Here is a 13,290-nt window from a genome sequence, read left to right as displayed (position 1 = left end):
AGATTTGAATGGGGTACCATCATTAGAGATCAACAGAACAATTAGGAAAAAAGACACCAAAGAAGGTAGACTACCCAAAACCTTTTTTGATATGACAGAGACATTGAATTTAATAAATATCTGGAGGGTAAAACATGTGTTTGATAAAGAGTTCACCTTTTTTTCACATGTACATGGCAGTAGTGCCTGACTGGATGCAGTTTGGATTTCAAAAGAATTAGAATCAAAAGTAAAAAAAACAACTGAAATAGGTAGACAAATGAAAGATAATATCAGAAACATCTTAAACATAAACATAACCTGGAAGTGCAAAATGAGAAAAAACAAGCAGCATTGATGTTTATAGATGCAGAAAAAGCATTTGATAATGTTTCTTGGGACTTCATGAAAAAAGTTATTGAAGAAATGGAATTTGGAGTAAAATTGAATAGGGGAATACAAGCTATTTATTCAGAACAGAATGCAAAGTTGATTATTAACCAAATCAATGTAAAATACAAAAAGGAACTAGACAAGGATGTCCATTATCACTGCTTTTGTTCATTCTGGTCCTGGAGGTTCTGGCAAGGAATATTAGAATGGATAAAGAAGTAGCAGGAATAAGAATAAAGAAAAATGAACATAAATTGAAAGCTTTCGCGGACGATTTGGTTATTACTGACAAAGATTCTTAATATTTATAAAGACAATTATGAAAAAAAATTGGAATGAAATAAAAAGGAATTTGGGAATAGGATTAATCTCTGTTTTTTAGGATGAATTGTTGCAATAAAAATGAATGTATTGCCAAAAATGCTGTTCGTTTTTCAGACAATACAAATAAAAATAATAATAATAATAATAATGCTTGCTTCAAAAAATGGCAGCAATATATTTCAAAATTTATCTGGAATGGGAAAAGGCCAAGAATAAAGTATAAAATACTTACAGATTTAAAAGAGAGAGCAGGCTTTTCTCTTCCAGATTTTAAAATTTACTATGAAGCAGCATGCCTTACTTGGATTCGGGATTGGATTAAATTGGAAAAAGAGGAGGCAATAGTTAGAAGGACACGATAACAGATTTGATTGGCATTCTGTCAGGTGGTGGTGTGGTTGCTCGAGAGCAAACAGGCAAGACTCTGACCTGTCTTTTCCAAGCTTTATTCTTAGTGCAAACTATTTACAGTGAAGAGTGTCGCAAGTTCATGTCTGGCTCAGTCGCTAGCAGAATCTGGGAGTGGCCGGTCCTTGTACCTCCCCCAGCATAACAGTCGCGTGTCCCCCAGCCTTCTCCTCCCCTCTCTGCACTGAAACCTACTGTGCAGAGTGGGCGCTGGCAAAGGGGTACTTCCCTCCCCTCCGCTTTGCTCAGGCTCGGTGTTAAGGCTCTCCCTAGCATCTCCTGGTCCCTGCACCTCCTCCCCACTGGAGGAGGAACTGCTTCGCAAGATCTTCGGAGGTTCCCTATAACACAACTGCCCTTCCACCTCTCACCTCTGAGCTGATGGCAGTTCCCTGACAGATTCATACCCGTGGTATGGAAAAGTAAAAGTACACAAAGGATTCCACAATTACATAATTAGAAAGTCCCTGATAAGGGTATGGGGAAAATACAAAGAATTACTGGAATCCAAAACTCTGTGGTGGTTGTCACCTATCGAAGCATTATCACTTAAAACGTTAACAATGAAAGGGATATGGCCAACATATAGAGATTTATTAGTAGAACAAGAAGGAAAGTGGAAATTGAAAGATTATGATGAGATAAAGGAACACCTTCAGAGTTGCTTGCATTATAGGCAATTAAATGAAATCTTCGACGAAGATAATAAGAGAGGATTCACTTACACAGTTTCCAAATTCCAAAAGGATATAATTGATGATAATTCTAAATTGTTAAAGAAGGCGTATAATATTCTGTTGGAATGGGAACCTAAAGATGAGGAAGTTAAAGCAGTAATGATCAAGTGGGCACAGGACATAGGTCATAACATACAATTTGAGGATTGAATAAGGCTTTGGAAAGTGAACTTGAAATTTACGGATTGTATATTGTTGAAAGAGAATTATATGAAAATGATGTACAGGTGGTACATTACACCATTAAAACTGGCCAAAATGTATAAAACAGAACAGAAGAACTGTTGGAGATTTAAAGAAGAAGGTACATTTTATCACATGTGGTGGGATTGTAAGATTATTCTAAAAAAATGAGAAATGATATAGAATGAATTGAAAAAAAATGTTCAAAATAACCTTTGTGAAAAAACCAGAAGCCTTTTTGTGAGGTATTCTAGGACAAGAAATGCCAAAGAAAAATGGGACATTATTCATGAACACTACTATGGCAGCAAGAATTCTAATAGCACAAAATTGGAAGACTGGAGAAACACCATCTACAGAACAATGGCAAGAAAAATTGATGAACTATGCAGAACTGGCAAAGTTAATGGACAAACTGCGTGAGAAGGACAATAGTGACTTTGGAAAAGAATGGGAACCCTTTACAACAAACAACAACAAAAACATGGACTCGTTGCCAGGATTTATTTATTTATTTTAATTACTGTATTTTTTGCTCTATAAGACTCACTTTTCCCCTCCTAAAAAGTAAGGGGAAATGTGTGTGCGATTTTATGGAGTGAATGCAGGCTGTGCAGCTATCCCAGAAGCCAGAACAGCAAGAGGGATTGCTACTTTCACTGCGCAGTGATCCCTCTTGCTGTTCTGGCTTCTGAGATTCAGAATATTTTTTTTCTTGTTTTCCTCCTCCAAAAACTAGGTGCGTCTTGTGGTCTGGTGCGTCTTATAGAACGAAAAATACGGTAATTTTTATTGTAGCTTTCATCTCTACAAAATAACAGAAAGGTTTACACATATGTACATGTTAGTAACACAAAGCATCCCCCCACCTCACCCCCCCTTGGTTCAACATAACTCATCGTTGCTTAACCTTAATTCTATAGCTTATATTTACAGTTGTGATGTTAATTCTATAGCTTATATTTACAGTTGTGATGTTATATTGTATTTGACAAATATTCTGATTTTACTTGCATTTGTAAGCTTTCCCCCTTACAAACTTTGTTCTTTACATATCAATATTTCTGTACCAGAGCAGTGTTTTTTCATATATTCATTCATGCAACTCCATTCTTTTATTAAATTTTGATTTGTTTGACCTTGATAGCTGCCATCATTTTGGCCAATTCAAGAAATTCAGTAAGTTTGATTTGCCAATCTATTATTGTGGGTATTTTGTCTCCCTTCTGGTTCTTTGCTATAAGAACTCTTGCGGCAGCGGATGCATATAAGAATATCCTTTTCTTATTTATGGGGATGTCATTTGTTATTAATCCCAGAAGATACGCTTCTGGTTTCTTGTTGAATGATTTTTGAAAAATCTTTATTATCTCTTCATGAACTTTATTCCAAAAGGTTTTTTTATCACGCTACACCCTCACCACATATGATACATTGTTCCTGTTTCGCTGTAGCATCTCCAGCACGCATTGGTTTTTTGCTTATAAATTTTTGCTAATTTCTCGGGGGTTAGATACCAGCGGTAGATCATTTTCATTAAGTTCTCCCTTATTGTGTAACATGCTGTGAATTTAATGTCAATTTTCCACAGCTGTTCCCATTGTTCTAACATTATGTTATGTCCAAGGTCCTGAGCCCCCTTTATCATAACATCCTTTACCATCTCATCCTTGAGTTTCCATTCCAAAAGTAGGTCGTACATCCTAGATAGGGTCTTTTATTAATTTGTAGTAATTCCTTTTGTAATAATGACTCCTTTTCTCCAAAACCAATCTTCTTATCTTGATTGAATATATGCACTATTTGGTGATATTGAATCCAACTGTTACAGAACTGTTTGATTTATTCATATGGTTTTATCTTTAATTGGCCCTGTTCTATTTTTATCAGTTGCTGGTAGGTTACCCAATTTGTATCCATATTCTTCTTTTTTACCGATATCGTCTCCACTGGGGATACCCACCAGGATATCTTAGGCTCTAATAATCTGTGATACCTGTCCCAGACCTTATATAATGAGTTTCTAACTATATGATTTAAAGAATCCTTACGCAATGCCACTTTGTTGTAATTAAGTAGGCATGCCAGCCAAACCTCGTATTCCAGCCTTCTAGGTCTAGAATGTCTGCCTTTTTCAATGTTATCCAGTCTTTTAACCAGTTGAGGCATGCTGCCTCATAATAAATCTTCAGATCAGGAAGACCAAAGCCCCCTCTTTCTTTTTCTCAGTTAATAATTTATACTTGATACGAGGTTTTTTCCCTTGCCATAAGAATTTTACTATGTCTTTCCTCCATATGTTGAAACAGTCCATTTTGCTTATTATTGGTATCGTTTGGAAAAGAAACAATGATTTTGGTAATATACTCATTTTTATGGCTGATATTCTGCCCCACAGAGATAAATTTAATCTTGACCAAATTTCCATATTTTTTTCACCTCTCACCAGGTTTTATTATAATTATCTTCGAATAAGCTTATGTTTTCCATCATCATTTGTATTCCTAGGTATTTTACTTTCTTTGCTATTTGTATCCCAGTCTTGTCCTCAAGTTCGTTTTCCTCCCGATCACTTATGTTTTTTACCATTAATTTTGTTTTTTCTTTATTCAGCTTGTAGCCCGAGACCTTGCCAAAGTCTCATTTTACCCAATAGTTTTGCAATACTTTCCTTTGGATTCTCTACCATTAATATCAAATCATCCACAAATGCCCGTAGTTTGTATGATCTGTTACACAAATTTATTCCTTTTATATCCTGATCCAGTTTTATCTCTTGATTTAGCACTTCCAGTACTAATATGAAAAGTAATGGGGAAAGAGGGCATCCCTGCCTGGTCCCCTTTTCAATATCAAAATATTCGGTCATTTCCCCATTAATTATTAAATTTGCTGTTTGCCCCTTATATATCGCTTTTAACCCTTTTATAAATTGTTCTCCCATGCCCATTTTTTTCTATAACTTTTTCTATGAATTTCCACGATACGTTGTCAAATGCTTTTTCAGCATCTATAAATATAAAGGCCACTTTTTTATTCGGTCTCAGCTCCAGATATTCTATTACATTTATTACTATTCTTATGTTATTGCTGATTTTCCTCTCTGGTAAAAACCCCGCTTGCTCTTCATTAATGTAGTCTTTTAAAACCAGTATGTCTGTGTAGATTTTATAATCAATATTAAGTAGTGAAATCGGTCGATAATTATTGATGTTCTCTTTGTTTTGTCCTTGTTTAGGTATCACTACAATGTGCGCTTGTTGCCAAGTATCTGGTGTTTTTCCTTCATCCATTATCTTGTTTATTAGTGTCTTCATCGGTAGTGCTAATGAATCTTCTCGAGCTGGCATGTGATGCTACAAGAACTTCCTCTGCTACAATAAACTTTTTTCTTTTTTCTTTCTCCCCCCCCCCTTCCTTTGCCATCTGTTTTAGTTCTTTATAGTCCATTGTTTCATGATTATATTTAAGTTTTGCTTGTTTACTGTTAGATGCTTGATTGTTGTTCTCCTGCTATTTAGGTGGTTTTTCTTCCCTGAATGCATGTTATATGGTAGTTCTGTTTAGCTGTGGAATGTTTTGTGGTTTATTTTCCGATTTAATTAATCGGTTAGTCTAATATTATAATAGAAGGTTGACAAATAATATAATAGTTTCATATAATCAGAGAGGTAGCTGATGATTAGCTGGTTTGTCCTACTCGACTATTAGAGTTTATCGAGTTGTTGCTATTATAAGCAGAATAACTAGGCTGGGAAAGAGTAACATCAATGCCATCAATGGAGGATAGTATGAGGCTTGGGATTGCTACCGTGGAGGGGTGAGGGAGGTATGGCGGTGGGGGCAGATTTTATAGGTGAAGGGGATTGAGATACGGATATGCTCATACCCCTTCCAATCTGTGCCCCATCTCGAGGGACGACGGTAGGGTGAGCAAGGATAACTCACCTCCGTCACTGGTGTTGTGCAATGCCAGCTCTATAGGCAGCAAAACTGCCACCCTGTGAGATTGCTTTTCCTCACAGGGGGTCGACCTGGCTTTTGCGACGGAGACCTGGGTGCGCGAAGAGGAAACAGTTGCCTTACAAGAGATGGCACCCCCCGGGTTTCTCTGTCCTCCACCAGTCACGGGCTGTGGGCCGGGGGGGAGGGGTGGCATTATTAATCCAGGAAAATTGTCCTTTCAGGGCTCTACCATCGCCATTGATCCCCGGCATTGAATATGTTGGCCTAGTGTGGGGTTCCGAGGAGAGCTTGGCTGTCTGCCTGGTGTACCAGCCATCTAGCACACCAGCAGCCACCCTGTAAGGCCTACTGGAGGCAGTGGCCGGCTGGGCCTTGGAGTTCCCTAACCTATTGGTATTGGGGGACTTCAACATCCATGCTGATGCCAGTCCCTCCTCACAGGCTCTGGACCTGGTGTCTTCCATGGCGACACTAGGGCTTTCCCAGTTTGTTTTGGGCCCCACACATCAAGCAGGTCACACACTGGATTTGATCTTTGGTGCAGGCATAGATGTGATCATGTTTCCTTCGATGAAGGCGCCATAGTCTGATCACTACGCTCTGAAAGCCAGGATTGACTTTCCACCCCCACCCTGCTTAGGTGGCGAGCCGATTTGGGCTCGCTCGCAGAGGCTGATGGACCCTGATAGATTCCGTCAAGCCTTGTGGGACCTTGCTCCCCCTGGCGACTCATTGACTGAGCTTGTTGAGGGCTGGAGTATCCAGCTCCTGGCAGCCATCAATGACATTGCACCTAAGCGCCCTCCGGGGCCCCCGCAGAAACCGGGCTCCCCGTTTTACCGAGGAGCTCCGGAAAATGAAGCGGGACCTCAGACGGCTAGAGCGAGTATGGCAGGGTGCCTGCGACAGAGCTTCAATAACATCTTATAGGGTTTTTATGAAAACCTATGAGATGGCAGTGAAGGCCGCTAAGAAGTCTTACTTCTCGCCCTCCATTCCATCCGCTAGCTCTTGCCTGGTGCAATTATTTAGTATAATTATGTCTTTAACGTCCCTGGAGGGACAGCCAAATTGAAATAACAATTTGACACACAGCTGTGAGGCATTTGCGAGCTTTTTTGCGGAGAACGTCCTGTTGCTCCGCCGTGACCTCCCTGCCAATTTGGATACAATAACAGAACTGGAGGCCCCTTGACTGTCCTCGGGTCCAGTGTTGTTGTTGTTTAGTCGTGTCCGACTCTTTGTGACCCCATGGACCAGAGCACGCCAGGCACTTCTGTCTTGCACTGCCTCCCGCAGTTTAGTCAAACTCATGCTGATAGCTTCGAGAACACTATCCAACCATCTCGTCCTCTGTCATCCCCTTCTCCTTGTGCCCTCCATCTTTCCCAACATCAGGGTCTTTTCCAGGGAGTCTTCTCTTCTCATGAGGTGGCCAAAGTATTGGAGCCTCAGCTTCAGGATATGTCCTTCCAGTGAGCACTCAGGGCTGATTTCCTTAAGAATGGATAGGTTTGATCTTCTTGCAGTCCATGGGACTCTCAAGAGTCTCCTCCAGCACCATAATTCAAAAGCATCAATTCTTCGGCGATCAGCCTTTTTTATGGTCCAGCTCTCACTTCCATACATCACTACTGGGAAAACCATACCTCGGGTCCAGTATTGGACCACTTTGACTGGATATCCCCAGCCAATGTGGACAGACTCCTCCGAGCTGGAAAGCCCACCACCTGTCCTCTTGACCCGTGCCCATCCTGGCTGATTAGAGCGTGTCCAGACAAGGTGCACCCCCCCCCCGGGATATAATCCATTTGTCCCTTGGCACTGGGACATTCCCAGAGTAATTGAAGGAGGCAGTGGTGTGCCCGCTCTTAAAGAAAACATCATTAGATCCTTTAGATCTATCCAATTACCGCCCGGTTTTGAATCTTCTGTTCCTGGGTAAGGTGATTGAGAAAGTGGTTGCTGAACAGCTTGGTGGGTTTCTGGATGAAACATCGGCTCTGGATCCATTCCAATCCGGCTTCCGAACTGGTCATGGGACCAAGACGGCTCTGGTCGCCCTAACAGATGATCTCAGTAGGCAGCTGCATCGAGGCGGGTTGAGGCTGCTGATTCTTTTAGACCTGTCAGCAGCCTTTGACATGGTCGATCACGAACTCCTGGACCACCGCCTCGTCGATGTGGGGATCCAGGGCACAGTTCTTCAATGGCTGCGCTCGTTTCTCTCTGGTCGGGGACAGAAGGTAGCATTTGGGGGAAACTGTCCTCGCACCACTCCTTGGTGTGTGGAATGCCGCAGGGTGCGATACTCTCCCCGATGCTTTTCAACATCTTTATAGGCCGCCTCGCTGAGCTTGTCCGGCGTTTTGGGCTGGGCTGGGCTACCATCAGTATGCTGATGACACCCAACTCTATCTGTTGATGGATGGCCATCCTGACTCGACCCCAGACACACTGATCAGATGTTTGGAAGCTGTGACTGGATGGTTACGTGGGAGCCGGTTGAAGATAAATCCTTCAAAGACAGTGGTCCTTTGGCTGGGTCTGGACGATATGGGATTTGGGGGGCAACTCCCATCTCTTGTGGGGGCGCAATCAGTGCCAGTACCATCCATTAAGAGTTTGGGTGTAATCTTTGACACCTCCCTTTCCATGGAGGTGCAGATTGCAGCTATAACAAAGGCGGCATTTTTTCATCTCCGCCAAGCTAAGCAGTTGGCTCCTTACCTCTCTCACCCTGACCTAGCCACTGTGATCCACGCGATGGTCAGCTCCAGACTGGATTATTGTAACTCACTCTACGTGGGGCTGCCCTCATTGAGACTGACCCAGAAACTGTTGGTTTCAATTTCCCTCACTGAGCAGCAGCTGCATGTCACAAGACATTGTTTGCATTCCACAGTCAGAGTTACTGTTGGGTTCCCACGGGAATGGGAGACTGTATGTGCAACCACCCACACCCACTGATCAAGGTCCTGATCCTGAATCAGAGACTGAATCGGATGATTCAGAGGATTTCAAGAGTGCGAAAGCCTCTATGCGACCCTCTGAAGGCTCTGATCAAGAATTGGAGGAACCATTGTTTACTATTGGCCACTTTTCTCCTAAAAAGGAAGAGTGTTGACGACTTACGGCTAATTCGCAGGTCACAAAGACTGATGAATTGGCTAAAACAGCAGTGGCAGCTGTTAAAAGCTCCAAGAAGGTATTTGAACCTTCAAGCTTCCAAGAAATCCAGGACTTGGATTGAAAGGATGCTGAGCCATGGTTAAATGCCATGAAGGCTGAGCTTGATTCCTTAGAGAGGAACAAAACATGGGAGCTAGTTCCAGTAGTTCTAGGAATGAAACTGCTTGGAAGCAAATGGGTCTTCAAAGCAAAGACAGATCAAAATGGCAAGATAGTCAGAAACAAAACCAGATTGGTAGCCAGAGGTTTTTCACAGGTACCAGGTGAAGACTATCACGACAACCTACTCACCCACCGTGAGGTATGAGAGCATTAGGCTTATGCTCAAGCTTGCTGCAGAAGAGAATCTTCACGTTTCTCACGACGTGAATACAGCATTTTTGTACGGATCTCTAGGTGAATCACTTTATATGCTTCCACCTGATGGCGTACAGGTAAAACAGGGATTTGTTTGTTCTCTGAAGAAATCTCTTTATGGTCTCAAACAAAGTGCACGGTGCTGGCACACAAAACTCACTGAAGTATTGTTTTCTCTAGGTTTTGAGCAAGGGAAAGCTGATCCATGTGTATTTGTCAAAGAGGAAGGGCAAAAGAAGCTGTATTGCTTGTTTTATGTTGATGATATTTTGTTCTTTGGAAGGATGTCACAATGTACAATAACACCCTAGCTCAACTGAAAGAGCACTTTGATATGAAAGATCTTGGTGAGGTAAACAACTACCTATCTCTAGAAATAGAGAGAGATCAAGATGGTAACATTCTAGTACACCAGTCACAGAAAATTGCTGATGTGTTAAGCAAACTAAACCTGATGGATGCTAATCCTGTAGACACACCGATGACAACAGGTTATCAGGTAGATGACACTGAAGGAGCATTTTCTGACACTACACTGTACAGAAGTGTCCTAGGCAAACTAAACTTCATTGCCAGATGTTCAAGACCAGACATTGCTGTTAGCTGTAATTTGCTAAGCAGACAAGTCAACAATTCTACTCTTAAGGATTGGAAAGCTCTGAAACGCATAGCTCGCTATTTGAATGGCACTATGCATTACAGACTGAGATTTAACAGTCAGAAGTCTGGTGGTCTTGAAATATTTGCAGATGCGAGTTTTGGTGGTGACACTACAGACAGGAAAAGCACGTCTGGAGTTTGCTACATGTACAATCAGGGTCTTTTTGATTGGTCATGCAATATGCAAACAACAGTTAGCTTAAGTACTTGTGAAGCTGAACTGAATGCACTGTCTTATTCACTTAAGGATTGTGAATGGTTGTTACAATTGTGCAAAGACATGAAAATTCCTGTCAACTTCCGGGTTGGCGCCATCGCCGAATGGCGGACTCCCTCCGAGCTCCGGAGGGAGCCTGCTCGGCAGGGGCTGGGTCCTACCGCACCGGCGATGCGGGGACCCTTAAAAACCACGGCCACGGAGGCCGTGGACATGGAGACTCGGCTGGCACCGCTAGCGCCCTCCCGACTCGTGAAGGAGCCTTTTTAAAGGCTACGGATCGGGTGCCGGGGAGAAGCGTGGTGCTTTGAGTCCTCTGCTATCCCTGCCGAGCGAAGCCGCATGCCATCCGGCGGAGAGCGCTGACTTCTTCCATTGAGAATTCGGACTTTCAACAACAACCCGTGAGTAATTTGGAAACCGGGTTTAAAAGGAGAGAAAAAAGAAATTTTTTTCGGATTTGATACGAGCGGGGGGGGATCCAAAAAGGAAGTCAGTCCCCCTCCCTACTGTAAACCTTCCAAAACAAGGACTGGGAAACCAAGGTCCAAAAAGAATTGTATTGCTGATAAAAACTAAGAATTCCACGATGGGAAATTACAAGAACTGTGCTGGAGGAAGAATTGAGGGAGAAGGAAAACGTAACCCCCCCCCCCCCTGGGAACCGGGGTGATTGAGGAGAGAGCCTGGTGAAAAGCGAAGGAGATTTTGACAGCTGTCAAAGTAGCTGTCAAAGTCGGAAATTCAAAGAGGACCTTAATACGAGGACTTTGCTGGTTAAATTTTGTTACAATTAGTTACAACCCGTTAAAACTTGGATACAAAATGGCGAAAACATGGATAACAATCGGATTTTTGGACTAGAGAAAACAAAGTTACAATAATCCCCCTAGAGGAGCTTCGGGACATTACAAAGAAGGTCGTAAGTGGAAAAATACCATCGGAATTTTACAGGACTGGTTATCTTCTGGGAAAGCTGCAAAACGGAAACAATATTGTGTCTACAGGGTGTTCAGCTAAAGGAGACAATAGAATTTTCTATTGAAGAAAGGAAGGGACTGAACGCAAGTTTTTGTTCCTGAATAACAATAACCCCTGCAGACTTACTAAATTTCTGAACTAGAACGTTTTAGCAGCGGAACAAGAGGAAACTGGACTACAACTTGGAAAGAACAATAGGGGGAGCGTTATTAAAGATTTGATGCTAAATGGTTTAAAAATAATTCTAAAAATAATTATAAAAAGAAAAAGCCAGCAAGGAGTTGGGGGAAAAATGTGATTTATGGACTTTAAAAATTCCAGGCAGACAACATGGATTGGTGGTCAGGGGGAAACTAAACCGGGGACGGGGGGGGGGGGGGGGAGAAATAGAATCCAAAGGCTTGTCAACTATTTTCTGAATTGGTTTTCTTTTACTTACTATACTTTCTATTTCTTATTTTCTTATATTTCTATTGTGTGGGGTGTCTTTATCATTAAAAAAAAAGGGAAATTGTGGAATGGAAAGGGGGTGGGCCCTGGGGAAAGAACTTTTGTTTTGTTAGTAAGGGTATTGATGGGGATTGTACAAAATTAAACTTAAATTCGACTAATGGTTTAAACAAACTAAGTTTTAATTAGAACTGAGAGCTTGTGGAGCCAACAATACGATAGGGGAATATGGTAGGGGTGGGGGAAAGAGGGAGTCCCGGAAAGTGGGTGTATGAAAATAAGGCTTTGAATGTACTTTAATCTTTTCTTTCTGTATTTCTGAAAATCTTAATAAAAATTATTTTTAAAAAAAAGAAAATTCCTGTCAAATGTCCAATCCAGGTTTACCAGGACAACAAAGCATGTTTGGCTTTGCTGAATTCTGAAGGCTGTAAGCAAAGCACGAAGCATTTGCAATTGAAACTGCAACATGCTAGGGAACGTGTTCAGAAGGGACTCATAATGGTGTCCTATATGCCAGGTAATGAAATTCCTGCTGATGTATTGCCCAAGATTGTATCAAGGGATCAACACTGTACCTATGTGCAGAAGTTGGGTTTGTACTGATATTGTACGAACAGTGATGTTCACAGAAAGGGGGAGGATGTTGGTTTCTATTTCCCTCACTGAGCAGCAAAATGCTTGTCACAAGACAATTGTTTACATTCCACAGTCAGAGTTACTGTTGGGTTCCCACGGGAATGGGAGACTGGATGTGACGTACACTGGTTTCCTGTTTTTCAGTGTTCTCTCGGTTTCTTTGTGTCGAGAAGAGTTGCTTCTCTGCTCTCACAGAGGCAGGATGCATGCTTGTATGCTCTCAGCATAGCTTGTAAATAAACTTCAGCATGTAGCACATTACCTGCTTATCCTTTCGTTGCAAGACTACGCTCTGCTTGGACTCAAGATAAAACGAGGCTGTATCAGCTCCAGATGGGCCGGAGCTGATCAAAAACTCACAGAAACTCCAGCGGGTGCAGAATGCAACGGCAAGACTCCTTATGGGGTCCTCGCTGCCGGATCACATTCACCCAGTGCTATCCCAGCTGCACTGGCTCCCGGTGGAGTACAGGATCAGGTTTAAGGTGCTGGTTTTAACCTTTAAAGCCCTATACGGCCTAGGACCCCCGTACCTATGGGACCGCCTCTCCTGGTATGTCCCACGGAGGAACTTACGGTCTTCAAACAAAAACATCTTGGAGGTCCCGGGCCACAGGGAGGTTAGGCTGGCCTCAACCAGATCCAGGGCTTTTTCGGCTTTGGCTCCAATCTGGTGGAACGTTCTGTCACAAGAGACTAGGGCCCTGTGGGATTTGACATCTTTCTGCAGGGCCTGCAAGACAGAGCTGTTCCACCAGGCCTTTGGCAATCCTCACAGAACTCTAGCCCAATGGTTGCCATTAA

At 42.3% G+C, this 13,290-nt stretch overlaps 1 protein-coding gene across 8 annotated transcripts in view; it reads right to left on the bottom strand.

Moving 5' to 3' along the window:
* The window catches only part of LOC310835942 (far upstream element-binding protein 3-like), a 333,755-nt gene that overhangs the window by 20,103 nt on the left and 300,362 nt on the right, over window positions 1-13,290 (bottom strand). The gene's annotated exons all lie outside the window — the stretch shown is intronic.

This window comes from Podarcis gaigeae, assembly GCF_964106915.1.
Source record: "Podarcis gaigeae genome assembly, chromosome: W".
Taxonomy (NCBI): Eukaryota; Metazoa; Chordata; class Lepidosauria; order Squamata; family Lacertidae; genus Podarcis; species Podarcis gaigeae.
Note: the sequence above shows the minus strand (reverse complement) of the source record. Positions and strands in the feature narration are given on the sequence as shown.